Source organism: Coregonus lavaretus, assembly GCF_964263955.1.
Source record: "Coregonus lavaretus genome assembly, contig: HAP1_SCAFFOLD_961, whole genome shotgun sequence".
Lineage (NCBI taxonomy): Eukaryota > Metazoa > Chordata > Actinopteri > Salmoniformes > Salmonidae > Coregonus > Coregonus lavaretus.
Window position 1 is genome coordinate 23,053 of NW_028159574.1, and position 14,448 is coordinate 37,500.

The 14,448-nt window shown below is 43.1% G+C and overlaps 1 pseudogene across 1 annotated transcript in view; it reads left to right on the forward strand.

The window, feature by feature from the left end:
• The window catches only part of LOC311122703 (ryanodine receptor 1-like), a 44,084-nt pseudogene that overhangs the window by 23,047 nt on the left and 6,589 nt on the right, over positions 1 to 14,448 (forward strand). Inside the window, exons 46-54 of the transcript in view lie at positions 84 to 163; positions 242 to 318; positions 544 to 617; positions 5,728 to 5,808; positions 5,954 to 6,042; positions 6,367 to 6,495; positions 6,589 to 6,693; positions 13,394 to 13,475; positions 13,577 to 14,448. The exon at positions 13,577 to 14,448 is cut by the window's right edge and continues 435 nt beyond it. The product of the transcript in view is annotated as a ryanodine receptor 1-like (transcript). The remainder of the gene's footprint in view (positions 1 to 83; positions 164 to 241; positions 319 to 543; positions 618 to 5,727; positions 5,809 to 5,953; positions 6,043 to 6,366; positions 6,496 to 6,588; positions 6,694 to 13,393; positions 13,476 to 13,576) is intronic.

A 14,448-nucleotide genomic window follows, 5' to 3' on the forward strand; every position in this document is an offset into this window, starting at 1 on the left:
TACCTGCCGTGGTCGACACATTACAAAGACATTATTCATACCTGTCATCTAGAATGGTAAAGAGTACTTTTCTCTCCATCTAGGTGAGACTGGCTCCATGGTGTCCTCCACCCTTAAACTGGGCATCTCCATCCTAAACGGTGGTAACGTTGAGGTTCAACAGGTAAGTGTCCACTCAGTGGGCTGTCCATCTGACCTGAGGTTATAGTAGTAATTGACTGGTCTCACTGTCTGTTTGCAGAAAATGCTTGAGTACCTGAAGGACAAGAAGGATGTTGGCTTCTTTTTGAGTGTCCAGGCTCTAATGCAGACATGCAGGTTTGTCTTCACCCCTGAATTACTCATAAAGGAAAACAACATAAATCCTAGTAGGGAGTAGGAAAGCAGTCCTAATCGAGCGTTTATGAGTACGTAGAATGAAATTAATGTTATGTTGGATTACTAATATGTGAAAACCCAAAGATATATATACTGTATAAATGGAAAATGGAGCTAACAGCTTATGAAGTTTGATTAAAGGTGACCGTATGTTTTTCATGGCAGTGTCCTGGACCTGAATGCCTTTGAGAGACAGAACAAGGCAGAGGGTCTGGGCATGGTGTCGGAGGAGGGAACAAGTAAGTCTTTAAAGCTCTGACCATACTGGACACTGGTACACCAGCTTTGACCCACCTTACACCACCTTTGTATCCATGTCCTGCCCAGGCAATCACACACACATGTACAGTATCAGGGCCTATGGTCACTGAGTGGGAGTTCCCCCACTTCATTCCTCATCTTATGAATGTTCAGTTGTAGTAACATCCATAAACTCTGCTGTCTAATAATGATTGAGTGATTAATGTGTTGATATGACTAATTTTTTCAGCGCTGACGCCTTGTCAGTTGGTAATTTGAATTTACAGGGTGTCTGTTTAGTACTGTATTTTGACTTGCTAATATTTTGTGTTTACATTCAATGTTTATTTGTAAAATATTTTGTAAGTGTAGTATTATTTTAAACTAATTCTTAGTTAGAATTATTGACAATAGAAATGTGTTAACCACCCCTCCCAACTCCTAAGTGTTCTACTGTTGTCCGTCAACTCACTAGCCCTCTCTTTCCCTACCTTGCCATCATTGCGTCCCTCCCTCCCCTATCCCCTCTTCCCATTCCCTCCTTTGCTGGTCCTCAGACATGAAGTCAGAACGGGGTAAATGATACCTCTGTCCCTCTGTTTTTCTACCTTTTCTCTTGCTCTCCCTGTTCCCTCTCCGTCTCTTCATCTTCTTTAGCTCTTTTTAATTATCTCGTGTTGTGGAGCCCACCTGTATTCAATTTCAGACTCAAGGAGTTTATGAAATAACCTTTCAGTCATGTCAAGTAATGCCAATTCCATTGTTTCTCGGGTATGTACAGTGAGGGAAAAAAGTATTTGATCCCCTGCTGATTTTGTACGTTTGCCCACTGACAAAGAAATTATCAGTCTGTAATTTTAATGGTAGGTTTATTTGAACAGTGAGAGACAGAATAACAACAACAAAATGTTTAAAATGTTATAAATTGATTTGCATTTTAATGAGGGAAATAAGTATTTGACCCCTTCTCAATCAGAAAGATTTCTGGCTCCCAGGTGTCTTTTATACAGGTAATGAGCTGAGATTAGGAGCACACTCTTAAAGGGAGTGCTCCTAATCTCAGCTTGTTACCTGTATAAAAGACACCTGTCCACAGAAGCAATACATCAATCAGATTCCAAACTCTCCACCATAGCCAAGACCAAAGAGCTCTCCAAGGATGTCAGGGATAAGATTGTAGACCTACACAAGGCTGGAATGGGCTACAAGACCATCGCCAAGCAGCTTGGTGAGAAGGTGATAACAGTTGGTGCAATTATTCGCAAATGGAAGAAACACAAAAGACCTGTCAATCTCCCTCGGCCTGGGGCTCCATGCAAGATCTCACCTCGTGGAGTTGCAATGATCATGAGAATGGTGAGGAATCAGCCCAGAACTACACGGGAGGATCTTGTCAATGATCTGAAGGCAGCTGGGACCATAGTCACCAAGAAAACAATTGGTAACACACTACGCCGTGAAGGACTGAAATCATGCAGCGCCCGCAAGGTCCCCCTGCTCAAGAAAGCACATATACATGCCCGTCTGAAGTTTGCCAATGAACATCTGAATGATTCAGAGGAGACCTGGGTGAAAGTTGTGTGGTCAGATGAGACCAAAATGGAGCTCTTTGGCATCAACTCAACTCGCCGTGTTTGGAGGAGGAGGAATGCTGCCTATGACCCCAAGAACACTATCCCCACCATCAAACATGGAGGTGGAAACATTATGCTTTGGGGGTGTTTTTCTGCTAAGGGGACAGGACAACTTCACCGCATCAAAGGGACGATGGACGGGGCTATGTACCGTCAAATCTTGGGTGAGAACCTCAGCCAGGGCATTGAAAAATGGGTCGTGGATGGGTATTCCAGCATGACAATGACCCAAAACACACGGCCATGGCAACAAAGGAGTGGCTCAAGAAGAAGCACATTAAGGTCCTGGAGTGACCTAGCCAGTCTCCAGACCTTAATCCCATAGAAAATCTGTGGAGGGAGCTGAAGGTTCGAGTTGCCAAACGTCAGCCTCGAAACCTTAATGACTTGGAGAAGATCTGCAAAGAGGAGTGGGACAAAATCCCTCCTGAGATGTGTGCAAACCTGGTGGCCAACTACAAGAAACGTCTGACCTCTGAGATTGACAACAAGGGTTTTGCCACCAAGTACTAAGTCATGTTTTGCAGAGGGGTCAAATACTTATTTCCCTCAATAAAATGCAAATCAATTTATAACATTTTTGACATACGTTTTTCTGGATTTTTGTTGTTGTTATTCTGTCTCTCACTGTTCAAATAAACCTACCATTAAAATTATAGACTGATCATGTCTTTGGCAGTGGGCAAACGTACAAAATCAGCAGGGGATCAAATACTTTTTTCCCTTACTGGACATGACTATGTACTGTATTCATAGTAAACCTATTAAACACTCAGAGTAATGAGTCCTAGCAACAAACAATGACTGAAAAGCGTTTTTTCCCCTTGAGTGGCTAACCACAGATCTACTGAACCTCCGAAGCTCACCACTATTGTGATTATAAGAATTCCTGAGGACGGAATTAGCGCAATATCTGGATCTATCGATCTCTCATATTCATCCTCAGTGTTTGTAACTCTGGGCCCGTATCCACAAAGCATCTCAGAATAGGAGTGCTGATCTAGGATCAGTCCATAACCAGCATTCAGAAAGTATTCAGACCCTTTGACTTTTTCCAAATTTTGTTACGTTATGGCCTTATTCTAAAATGGATTAAATGTTTTTTTCCCCCCTCATCAATCTACACACAATACCCCATAATGACAATGCAAAAACAGGTTTTTAGAAATGTTTGCAAATGTATAAAAAATAATATGAAATTACATTTACACAAGTATTCAGACCCTTTACTCAGTACTTTGTTGAAGCACCTTTGGCAGCGATTACAGTCCGGGCTCTGGCTGGGCCACTCAAGGACATTCAGAGATTTGTCCCGAAGCCACTCCTGCGTTGTCTTGGCTGTGTGCTTAGTGTCGTTGTCCTGTTGGAAGGTGAACATTCACCCCAGTCTGAGGTCCTGAGTGCACTGGAGCAAGTTTTCATCAAGGATAATAATATAAAAATATAATAACATGCCATTTAGCAGACACTTTTATCCAAAGCGACTTACAGTCATGCGTGCATACATTTTTGTGTATGGGTGGTCCCGGGGATCGAACCCACTACCCTGGCGTTAAAAGCGCCGTGCTCTACCAGCTGAGCTACAGAGGACCTCTCTCTACAGAGGATCTCTCTGTACTTTGCTCCGTTCATCTTTCCCTCGATTCTGACTAGGCTCCCAGTCCCTGCCGCTGAAAAACATCCCCAGAACATGATGCTGCCACCATGCTTCACCGTAGCGATGGTGCCAGGTTTCCTCCAGATGTGACGCTTGGCCTTCAGGCCAAAGAGTTCAATCTTGGTTTCCTCAGACCAGATAATCTTGTTTTTCATGGTCTGAGAGTTCTTTAGGTGCCTTTTGGAAAACTCCAAGGGGGTTGTCATGTGCCTTTTACTGAGGAGTGGCTTTCGTCTGGCCACTCTACCATAAAGGCCTGATTGGTGGAGTGCTGCAGAGATGGTTGTCCTTCTGGAATGTTCTCCCATCTCCACAGAGGAACTCATGAGCGCTGTCAGAGTGACCATCGGGTTCTTGGTCACCTCCCTGACCAAGGCACTTCTCCCCCGATTGCTCAGTTTGGCCAGGCGGCCAGCTCTAGGGAAGAGTCTTGGTGGTTCCAAACTTCTTCCATTTAAGTATGATGGAGGCCACTGAGTTCTTGGGGAGCTTCAATACTGTAGAATGTTATGGTACCATTCCCCAGAACTGTGCCTCGACACAATCCTGTCTCGGAGCTCTATGGACAATTCCTTCGACCTCATGGCTTTGTTTTTGCTCTAACATGAACTGTCAACTGTGGGAACTTATATAGACAGGTGTGTGCCTTTCCAAATCATGTCCAATCAATCGAATTTACCACAGGTGGACTCCAATCAAGTTGTAGAAACATCTCAAGGATGCACCTGAGCTCAATTTCAAGTATCTTAGCAAAGGGTCTGAATACTTATGTAAATAAGGTATTTCTGTTTTTGTGTTTTATAAATTTGCAAAAAATTCTTAAAACCTGTTTTCACTTTTTCATTATGGGGTATTGCGTGTAGATTGCTGAGGATTTTTATTTCTTTAATCCATTTTAGAATAAGGATTTAATGTAACAATGTGGAAAAAGTCAAGGGGTCTGAATACTTTCCGAAAGCACTGTAATCTTATTTTTTAATGATCTGAAAGGCAAAACTGATCCTAGATCAGCACTGTCTGCCCCACCCACCTCTGAACCCTCACATGATTTACACTGTAATCCCCCCACAATGACATCATCCCTCCTCCACTCCACCTTGCTTGGACACAAGTCCAAACCCTGGCCCTCTTAACCCAAACTCAGTGGAGTTCGAGGAGTGCAGTAGGTCTGTGCTGCATGCACTGACTGAGGAACTGACAGGGTCAACTTCTCCATTACGTTGTATGTCTGTGCAGTATACAGTGATGTCCATTGTATCTATACATGTTGATGTGACCATGTAATTTTATGTGTGTATACTGTGTATATAGTATACTGTGTTTTCAGTGTTGATGGACGACTGTTTCTTTATGTGTTAATGTATGTGACATAATAGTGTTTGATTATGTGTCTAAAATTGCAGAAGGTCTTATCGTTGCTTGTTGCTGTGAATGTGCTTTTACAGTACATGCCAACCTATTGGCCATGATTCAGCAAGTGTTTGACGTTTTCTATATTGTAGTTACAGTGAACAACTCAGTATGAACTAAAGGAAGATGGACAGTCTGTAAGGAGGAGGTTATTGCAGCTCTTACTAATATGATTATGCAGACGTGATGGAGAGCTGTGAAATTATAATCACACTCACCTTATTGCTGCAAGCATGTGTGCTGCTGACCATGGTACGCACTGGCTGACACTCAAATTCTCTAGTTAGCCTCCCACCTACATTACATACAGATAGAGAGAGGCAGCCTGCCTGAACCCTCCTACTGTCAAAGACATCCAGTACTCCTAGATCTAGTCTGATGCTCTGTCCCTTTGTCTCTCCCCTCCAGGTGAGAAAGTCATGTCGGATGATGAGTTTACCTGTGATCTGTTCCGCATGTTGCAGCTGCTCTGTGAGGGCCACAATAACGGTGAGAAGAATATTATCCAATGGTGTTCTATTTAGGGAATGATGGATTTGTCTTTGGGGGCACAGCAACACTTGAATCATGACTTGCTGTAATGCTAGTCAAATGTTGGCAGTCTATTTGAGTGGACTCTCTGTTTTTACTCCAGATTTCCAGAACTACTTGCGAACACAGACCGGCAGCACCACCACTATCAACATCATCATCTGCACTGTGGATTACCTCCTCCGACTGCAGGTACTGGGACTCTGACTATTAACACATACCTGTTAAAGAGGTGTCCTGTTATCCCTTTTTTATACCCTGATGAAGACAGCTTGTCTGTCCAAACGTTGGTTATTAGGATATTAAATTATTGCATCTGAGCTCCTAGAGTGTGCGGCTTTCCATTTCTTTTTCAACTGTTATCCCTTTCACCATGAATTTTATAAAGCCCTTTTTACGTCAGCAGTTGTCATAAAGTGCTATACAGATACCCAGCCTTAAACTACAAAGAGCAAGAAATGCAGATGCAGAAGCAAGGTGGCTAGGAAAAATATTTATCTCTCGCTCTCTCTAAAGGAGTCAATCAGTGATTTCTACTGGTATTACTCTGGTAAAGAGATCATCGATGAGCCAGGCAAGAAGAACTTCTCCAAGGCCATGATAGTGGCTAAACAGATCTTCAACAGTCTGACTGAGTACATCCAGGTGAGTATAAACCCATTCATCTGTACAGTATGTAGATGACTGGATGTTACTGGGTATGTATGTGACCGTATGTACCTGGTGGTCTCCCCTCAGGGTCCATGTACAGGCAATCAGCAGTCCCTGACCCACAGCAGGCTGTGGGATGCAGTGGTAGGCTTCCTCCACGTCTTTGCCCACATGATGATGAAGCTGGCACAGGTATAAGCTAGCTGCCTCAACATCAACATGTACACCTACACATCTCACCACACAAAACATGGCTACTATTCCCCTAGAAACCACACATTGTGTATCTTACACGAAAGTTGGATGTGCATGAGGAAATTACATAGTTTGTGTGTGTGTGTGTATATATATACAGTGGGGAAAAAAAGTATTTAGTCAGCCACCAATTGTGCAAGTTCTCCCACTTAAAAAGATGAGAGAGGCCTGTAATTTTCATCATAGGTACACGTCAACTATGACAGACAAAATGAGAAAAAAAAAACAGAAAATCACATTGTAGGATTTTTAATGAATTTATTTGCAAATTATGGTGGAAAATAAGTATTTGGTCAATAACAAAAGTTTCTCAATACTTTGTTATATACCCTTTGTTGGCAATGACACAGGTCAAACGTTTTCTGTAAGTCTTCACAAGGTTTTCACACACTGTTGCTGGTATTTTGGCCCATTCCTCCATGCAGATCTCCTCTAGAGCAGTGATGTTTTGGGGCTGTCGCTGGGCAACACAGACTTTCAACTCCCTCCAAAGATTTTCTATGGGGTTGAGATCTGGAGACTGGCTAGGCCACTCCAGGACCTTGAAATGCTTCTTACGAAGCCACTCCTTCGTTGCCCGGGCGGTGTGTTTGGGATCATTGTCATGCTGAACGACCCACCCACGTTTCATCTTCAATGCCCTTGCTGATGGAATGAGGTTTTCACTCAAAATCTCACGATACATGGCCCCATTCATTCTTTCCTTTACACGGATCAGTCGTCCTGGTCCCTTTGCAGAAAAACAGCCCCAAAGCATGATGTTTCCACCCCCATGCTTCACAGTAGGTATGGACTGTCTTCATGCCTCACGACGCCAGGACAGCGGAGTCACTCACCACCTTCCGGAGACATTTGAAACCCCACCTCTTTAAGGAATACCTGGGATAGGATAAAGTAATCCTTCTACCCCCCCCCCCCTACCCCCCCAAAAAAAAAAAATGTAAAGTGGTTATCCCACTGGCTATAGGGTGAATGCACCAATTTGTGAGTCGCTCTGGATAAGAGCGTCTGCTAAATGACGTAAATGTGCCCTTGAGCAAGGCACTTAACCCTAATTGCTCCTGTAAGTCGCTCTGGATAAGAGCGTCTGCTAAATGACTAAAATGTAAATGTAAAAATGTATGGTGTTCTTTGGATGCAACTCAGCATTCTTTGTCCTCCAAACACGACGAGTTGAGTTTTTACCAAAAAGTTTTATTTTGGTTTCATCTGACCATATGACATTCTCCCAATCCTCTTCTGGATCATCCAAATGCACTCTAGCAAACTTCAGGCGGGCCTGGACATGTACGGGCTTAAGCAGGGGGACACGTCTGGCACTGCAGGATTTGAGTCCCTGGCGGCGTAGTGTGTCGCTGATGGTAGGCTTTGTTACTTTGGTCCCAGCTCTCTGCAGGTCATTCACTAGGTCCCCCCGTGTGGTTCTGGGATTTTTGCTCACCGTTCTTGTGATCATTTTGACCCCAAGGGGTGAGATCTTGCGTGGAGCCCCAGATCGAGGGAGATTATCAGTGGTCTTGTATGTCTTCCATTTCCTAATAATTGCTCCCACAGTTGATTTCTTCAAACCAAGCTGCTTACCTATTGCAGATTCAGTCTTCCCAGCCTGGTGCAGGTCTACAATTTTGTTTCTGGTGTCCTTTGACAGCTCTTTGGTCTTAGCCATAGTGGAGTTTGGAGTGTGACTGTTTGAGGTTGTGGACAGGTGTCTTTTATACTGATAACAAGTTCAAACAGGTGCCATTAATACAGGTAACGAGTGGAGGACAGAGGAGCCTCTTAAAGAAGAAGTTACAGGTCTGTGAGAGCCAGAAATCTTGCTTGTTTGTAGGTGACCAAATACTTATTTTCCACCATAATTTGCAAATAAATTCATTAAAAATCCTACAATGTGATTTTCTGGATTTTTTTCCCTCATTTTGTCTGTCATAGTTGACGTGTACCTATGATGAAAATTACAGGCCTCTCTCATCTTCTTAAGTGGGAGAACTTGCACAATTGGTGGCTGACTAAATACTTTTTTCCCCCACTGTGTGTGTGTATGTATATATATATATATATATATATATATATATATATACACTGCTCAAAAAAATAAAGGGAACACTTAAACAACACAATGTAACTCCAAGTCAATCACACTTCTGTGAAATCAAACTGTCCACTTAGGAAGCAACACTGATTGACAATAAATTTCACATGCTGTTGTGCAAATGGAATAGACAACAGGTGGAAAGTATAGGCAATTAGTAAGACACCCCCAATAAAGGACTGGTTTTGCAGGTGGTGACCACAGACCACTTCTCAGTTCCTATGCTTCCTGGCTGATGTTTTGGTCACTTTTGAATGCTGGCGGTGCTTTCACTCTAGTGGTAGCATGAGACGGAGTCTACAACCGACACAAGTGGCTCAGGTAGTGCAGCTCATCCAGGTTGGCACATCAATGCGAGCTGTGGCAAGAAGGTTTGCTGTGTCTGTCAGCGTAGTGTCCAGAGCATGGAGGCGCTACCAGGAGACAGGCCAGTACATCAGGAGACGTGGAGGAGGCCGTAGGAGGGCAACAACCCAGCAGCAGGACTGCTACCTCCACCTTTGTGCAAGGAGGAGCAGGGGGAGCACTGCCAGAGCCCTGCAAAATGACCTTCAGCAGGCCACAAATGTGCATGTGTCTGCTCAAACGGTCAGAAACAGACTCCATGAGGGTGGTATGAGGGCCCGACGTCCACAGGTGGGGGTTGTGCTTACAGCCCAACACCGTGCAGGACGTTTGGCATTTGCCAGAGAACACCAAGATTGGCAAATTCGCCACTGGCGCCCTGTGCTCTTCACAGATGAAAGCAGGTTCACACTGAGCACATGTGACAGACGTGACAGAGTCTGGAGACGCCGTGGAGAACGTTCTGCTGCCTGCAACATCCTCCAGCATGACCGGTTTGGCAGTGGGTCAGTCATGGTGTGGGGTGGCATTTCTTTGGGGGGCCGCACAGCCCTCCATGTGCTCGCCAGAGGTAGCCTGACTGCCATTAGGTACCGAGATGAGATCCTCAGACCCCTTGTGAGACCATATGCTGGTGCTGTTGGCCCTGGGTTCCTCCTAATGCAAGACAATGCTAGACCTCATGTGGCTGGAGTGTGTCAGCAGTTCCTGCAAGAGGAAGGCATTGATGCTATGGACTGGCCCGCCCGTTCCTCAGACCTGAATCCAATTGAGCACATCTGGGACATCATGTCTTGCTCCATCCACCAACGCCACGTTGCACCACAGACTGTCCAGGAGTTGGCGGATGCTTTAGTCCAGGTCTGGGAGGAGATCCCTCAGGAGACCATCCGCCACCTCATCAGGAGCATGCCCAGGTGTTGTAGGGAGGTCATACAGGCACGTGGAGGCCACACACACTACTGAGCCTCATTTTGACGTGTTTTAAGGACATTACATCAAAGTTGGATCAGCCTGTAGTGTGGTTTTCCACTTTAATTTTGAGGGTGACTCCAAATCCAGACCTCCATGGGTTGATAAATATATATATATATATATATCTGACATGTAAATGCCCACAAAGATCTGTCAGCAACTACGCTGTACACCAATTTACATCTACAGTTCATGGTATAGATAAGCTATTTTGTGCACTTTTTACTAGAGGATTGTGATTTCACATATCAGTGATCTGTGTTACCATTGCTGGGGTGAAAATTCGCAATGAACTTACATTTGACTGCCAACTATGCATTTAACAAACGCCTTTCAAGCCAACAACTTGAACACTTTTGTTGCATTGTTTCACTGATAAGTCTGTAATTTCCAAAAAATATATTTACAGTGAAAGTAGTTTGTAGAAACTGAATCTGGAATGGTGAACTAAATCGTATTGTGATGCTAAAACCGCTGTTACATGAAAGTGTCCTCTCTTACTCCCATGCATAAAGCAACCAGCCTCACAGATATCTCCTCATGCACACTCTCTTTTTCTACCTGACATTCACACAAATGTACTGGCTTGCAGACACACCACATACATGACTGGAACACTATTGAACAGTGGTACTCCTTTTAATTGAAGAAAGTAACGCCATACTGTAAGTACAGTGGGGAAAAAAAGTATTTAGTCAGCCACCAATTGTGCAAGTTCTCCCACTTAAAAAGATGAGAGAGGCCTGTAATTTTCATCATAGGTACACGTCAACTATGACAGACAAAATTAGGGGAAAAAATCCAGAAAATCACATTGTAGGATTTTTAATGAATTTATTTGCAAATTATGGTGGAAAATAAGTATTTGGTCAATAACAAAAGTTTCTCAATACTTTGTTATATACCCTTTGTTGGCAATGACACAGGTCAAACGTTTTCTGTAAGTCTTCACAAGGTTTTCACACACTGTTGCTGGTATTTTGGCCCATTCCTCCATGCAGATCTCCTCTAGAGCAGTGATGTTTTGGGGCTGCCGCTGGGCAACACGGACTTTCAACTCCCTCCAAAGATTTTCTATGGGGTTGAGAGCTGGAGACTGGCTAGGCCTACAATGTGATTTTCTGGATTTTTTTCCCTCATTTTGTCTGTCATAGTTGACGTGTACCTATGATGAAAATTACAGGCCTCTCTCATCTTTTTAAGTGGGAGAACTTGCACAATTGGTGACTGACTAAATACTTTTTTTCCCCACTGTATGTTAGTTATAAGTAAATAGTTAGTAGATTGATAAATGATATGTACTGATAATGAAATATATTAGTGGTGTAATGTTAGTACGTAACACCTTGATGAAACTATAGCCAACCGTAAAAACCATGTGGCAAAGTACTTTGAAATGTAGCACTGTCTTTATGTTTTTAATGTTTACAAATCCTATGAGATATTGATTATGTAAACTGTCTTTCACATGGTCTATGCAGGGTAAAGTATGTATTCATTTAATATTTCTATCATTGACGTGATTGGGTGTTTACCAGTTTGTTCCTGATTCTTCCCTACTTTCCTTTTTTCGGTTTGTTTTATACTCACCTGCCTTTAAAGCTGGAATAAGAACTAGAAAATGACTTATTTTGTAATGCAATAATATTGTATGTCAACCTCCAAAACAATGAAAACAACCTACTGCAACAATGAAAACTGCTTTATTTGGTTAACGTCAAGCACTTTATACAATGACATTACTAACCTACTTGCTGTATGCAGGATTCTCATTCCACACTTTGCTAAACTTGTTTAACGGTCTGCATTAGGGATAGGAAAGTGAAACGCTTAAAAGCAGGTGAATGTAAAGCTCGCTGAGAAAAGGGACAGCCCTTTAACATCCCCCTGATAGAGCATGCAGTGGTTAGCGTGACCTGGACACAGTAATGTTTGATAGTGTGTGTGTGTATGCCGTTAATTTCCGACGTGTTGCTTTCTGACTAATTCTAACATTGCCCCAGCATAAAGTTGGAGATGTATGCTGCTCTCTAGTCTTTCTGTGTAAAATGTATATTCTTTTGACATTTTACACATTTAGCAGACGCTCTTATCCAGAGCGACTTACAGGAGCAATCAGGGTTAAGTGCCTTGCTCAAGGGCACATTGACAGATTTTTCACCTAGTCGGCTCGGGGATTAGAACCAGCGACCTTTCGGTTACTGGCACAACGCTCTTAACCACTAAGCTACCTGCCACTAAGCTACTTTTAAGAATTCTTAAACTATATGTTGTTGGCCAGAAACCAAGTGAACTTACAGGCTCTCTTGAATTGTAAGTTGTCTACATGTAAAATGTAAGTTGATGTGGTAAAATTACAATTTTCCTGATTGGTTAATTGTTTATGATTAAATATTTTAAATGTGTATCCCAATAAAATGCAAGCAAAGGAATATCTTAAGGGTAAGACGATATCCCTCTAACCTTAATCTCATTCTGTCTTACCGTGGAGACAAGCATTTACTGTAATGGCAGTTTTGACAAACATTTACTGTAATGGCAGTTTTGACAAGCATTTACTGTAATGGCAGTTTTAACATAAGCATTTACCGTAATGGCAGTTTTGACATAAGTGTTTACTGTAATGGCAGTTTTTACACAAGCGTTTACTGTAATGGCAGTTTTTACACAAGCATTTACTGTACTGGCAGTTTTGACATAAGCATTTAGTGTAATGGCAGTTTTGACATAAGCATTTACTGTAATGGCAGTTTTGTACCAGTTAATAATCTATTTCTTAGACTGAGTACAAACAGGTAATTGCCAAAATAATGGAAATGCTTTAGAGATAAAAGTATATTGAAAGAAGGTGCTTCCACTCAGGTGTGGTTCCTGAGTTAATTAAGCAATTACTTTTTTAACCACTGAGGTGAATTTTTTGAAGAAGATGGAAGTTAGGACATATTTTTCTCCAGATTCATACAGATTGGGAAACTCATTATGCTGTGATAAACTCATAAAATATTTACAGTATTAATGTAAGGTGTTTGGCCTGAAATCCAAACCAAATGGGTTCGGACCATCCCTTTCACTGCATGAATACTTCTAGATTCTTCAACAAATTGAGATTCCTTTGGCAGAATAATAATCTTCATGATCATTAGAAGTCTACAGGCCTGAAATGCACTGTAGTAACAGTAAATGTCATTGTTGTGAAGCGTTGTGTGTGTTTGTTCTGTCTCGTAGGACTCCAGCCAGATTGGACTTCTGAAGGAGCTACTGGACCTCCAGAAAGACATGGTGGTCATGCTACTCTCTCTACTAGAGGGTAAAAGGACATTTGTATGACAGAATTTCTATCTTTCTGTTGTTTTTCTCTTTAATTTCTCCCGCCTCCATGATTTTCCTCCATGTTATGCCGTGTTTCAGGTAATGTGGTGAATGGCACCATTGCCCGTCAGATGGTGGACATGCTGGTGGAGTCCTCCAGCAACGTGGAGATGATCCTCAAGTTCTTTGACATGTTCCTCAAACTGAAGGACATTGTGGCGTCAGACGCCTTCCGTGATTACGTGACCGACCCCCGAGGGTTAATCTCTAAGAAAGACTTTCAGAAGGCCATGGACAGCCAGAAACAGTATTCTCCCTCCGAGATCCAATTCCTGTTGTCCTGCTCAGAGGCTGATGAGAACGACATGATCAACTTTGAGGAGTTTGCCGACCGCTTCCAGGAGCCAGCTAAAGACATTGGCTTTAACATTGCAGTGTTGCTGACCAACCTGTCTGAACATGTGCCTCATGACCTCAGGCTGAAGAACTTCCTAGAGCAGGCAGAGAGTGTTCTCAACTACTTCCGCCCCTTCCTGGGCCGTATAGAGATCATGGGTGCCAGCAGGAAGATAGAGCGTATTTACTTTGAGATCAGCGAGGTTAACCGCACACAGTGGGAGATGCCTCAGGTCAGAGAGTCCAAACGACAGTTCATCTTTGACGTGGTCAATGAGGGGGGCGAGTCGGAAAAGATGGAGATGTTTGTCAACTTCTGTGAGGACACCATCTTTGAGATGAACATCGCCTCCCAGATCTCGGAGCAAGAGGAGGAGGAGAAGGAGGAGGATGATGATGAGCCGGCTGAAGGAGAAACTGAGGCAGCAGGAGGAGGTGGAGATGAAGAGGGCAATGGAGAGGAAGGAGAGCCAGAGTCCATCTCTGCCTTTGCAGACTTCATCAACAGCTTATTGAACTTCCTGAGTATCTTCACCTTCCGTAACCTGCGACGGCAGTACCGCAGAGTGAGGAAG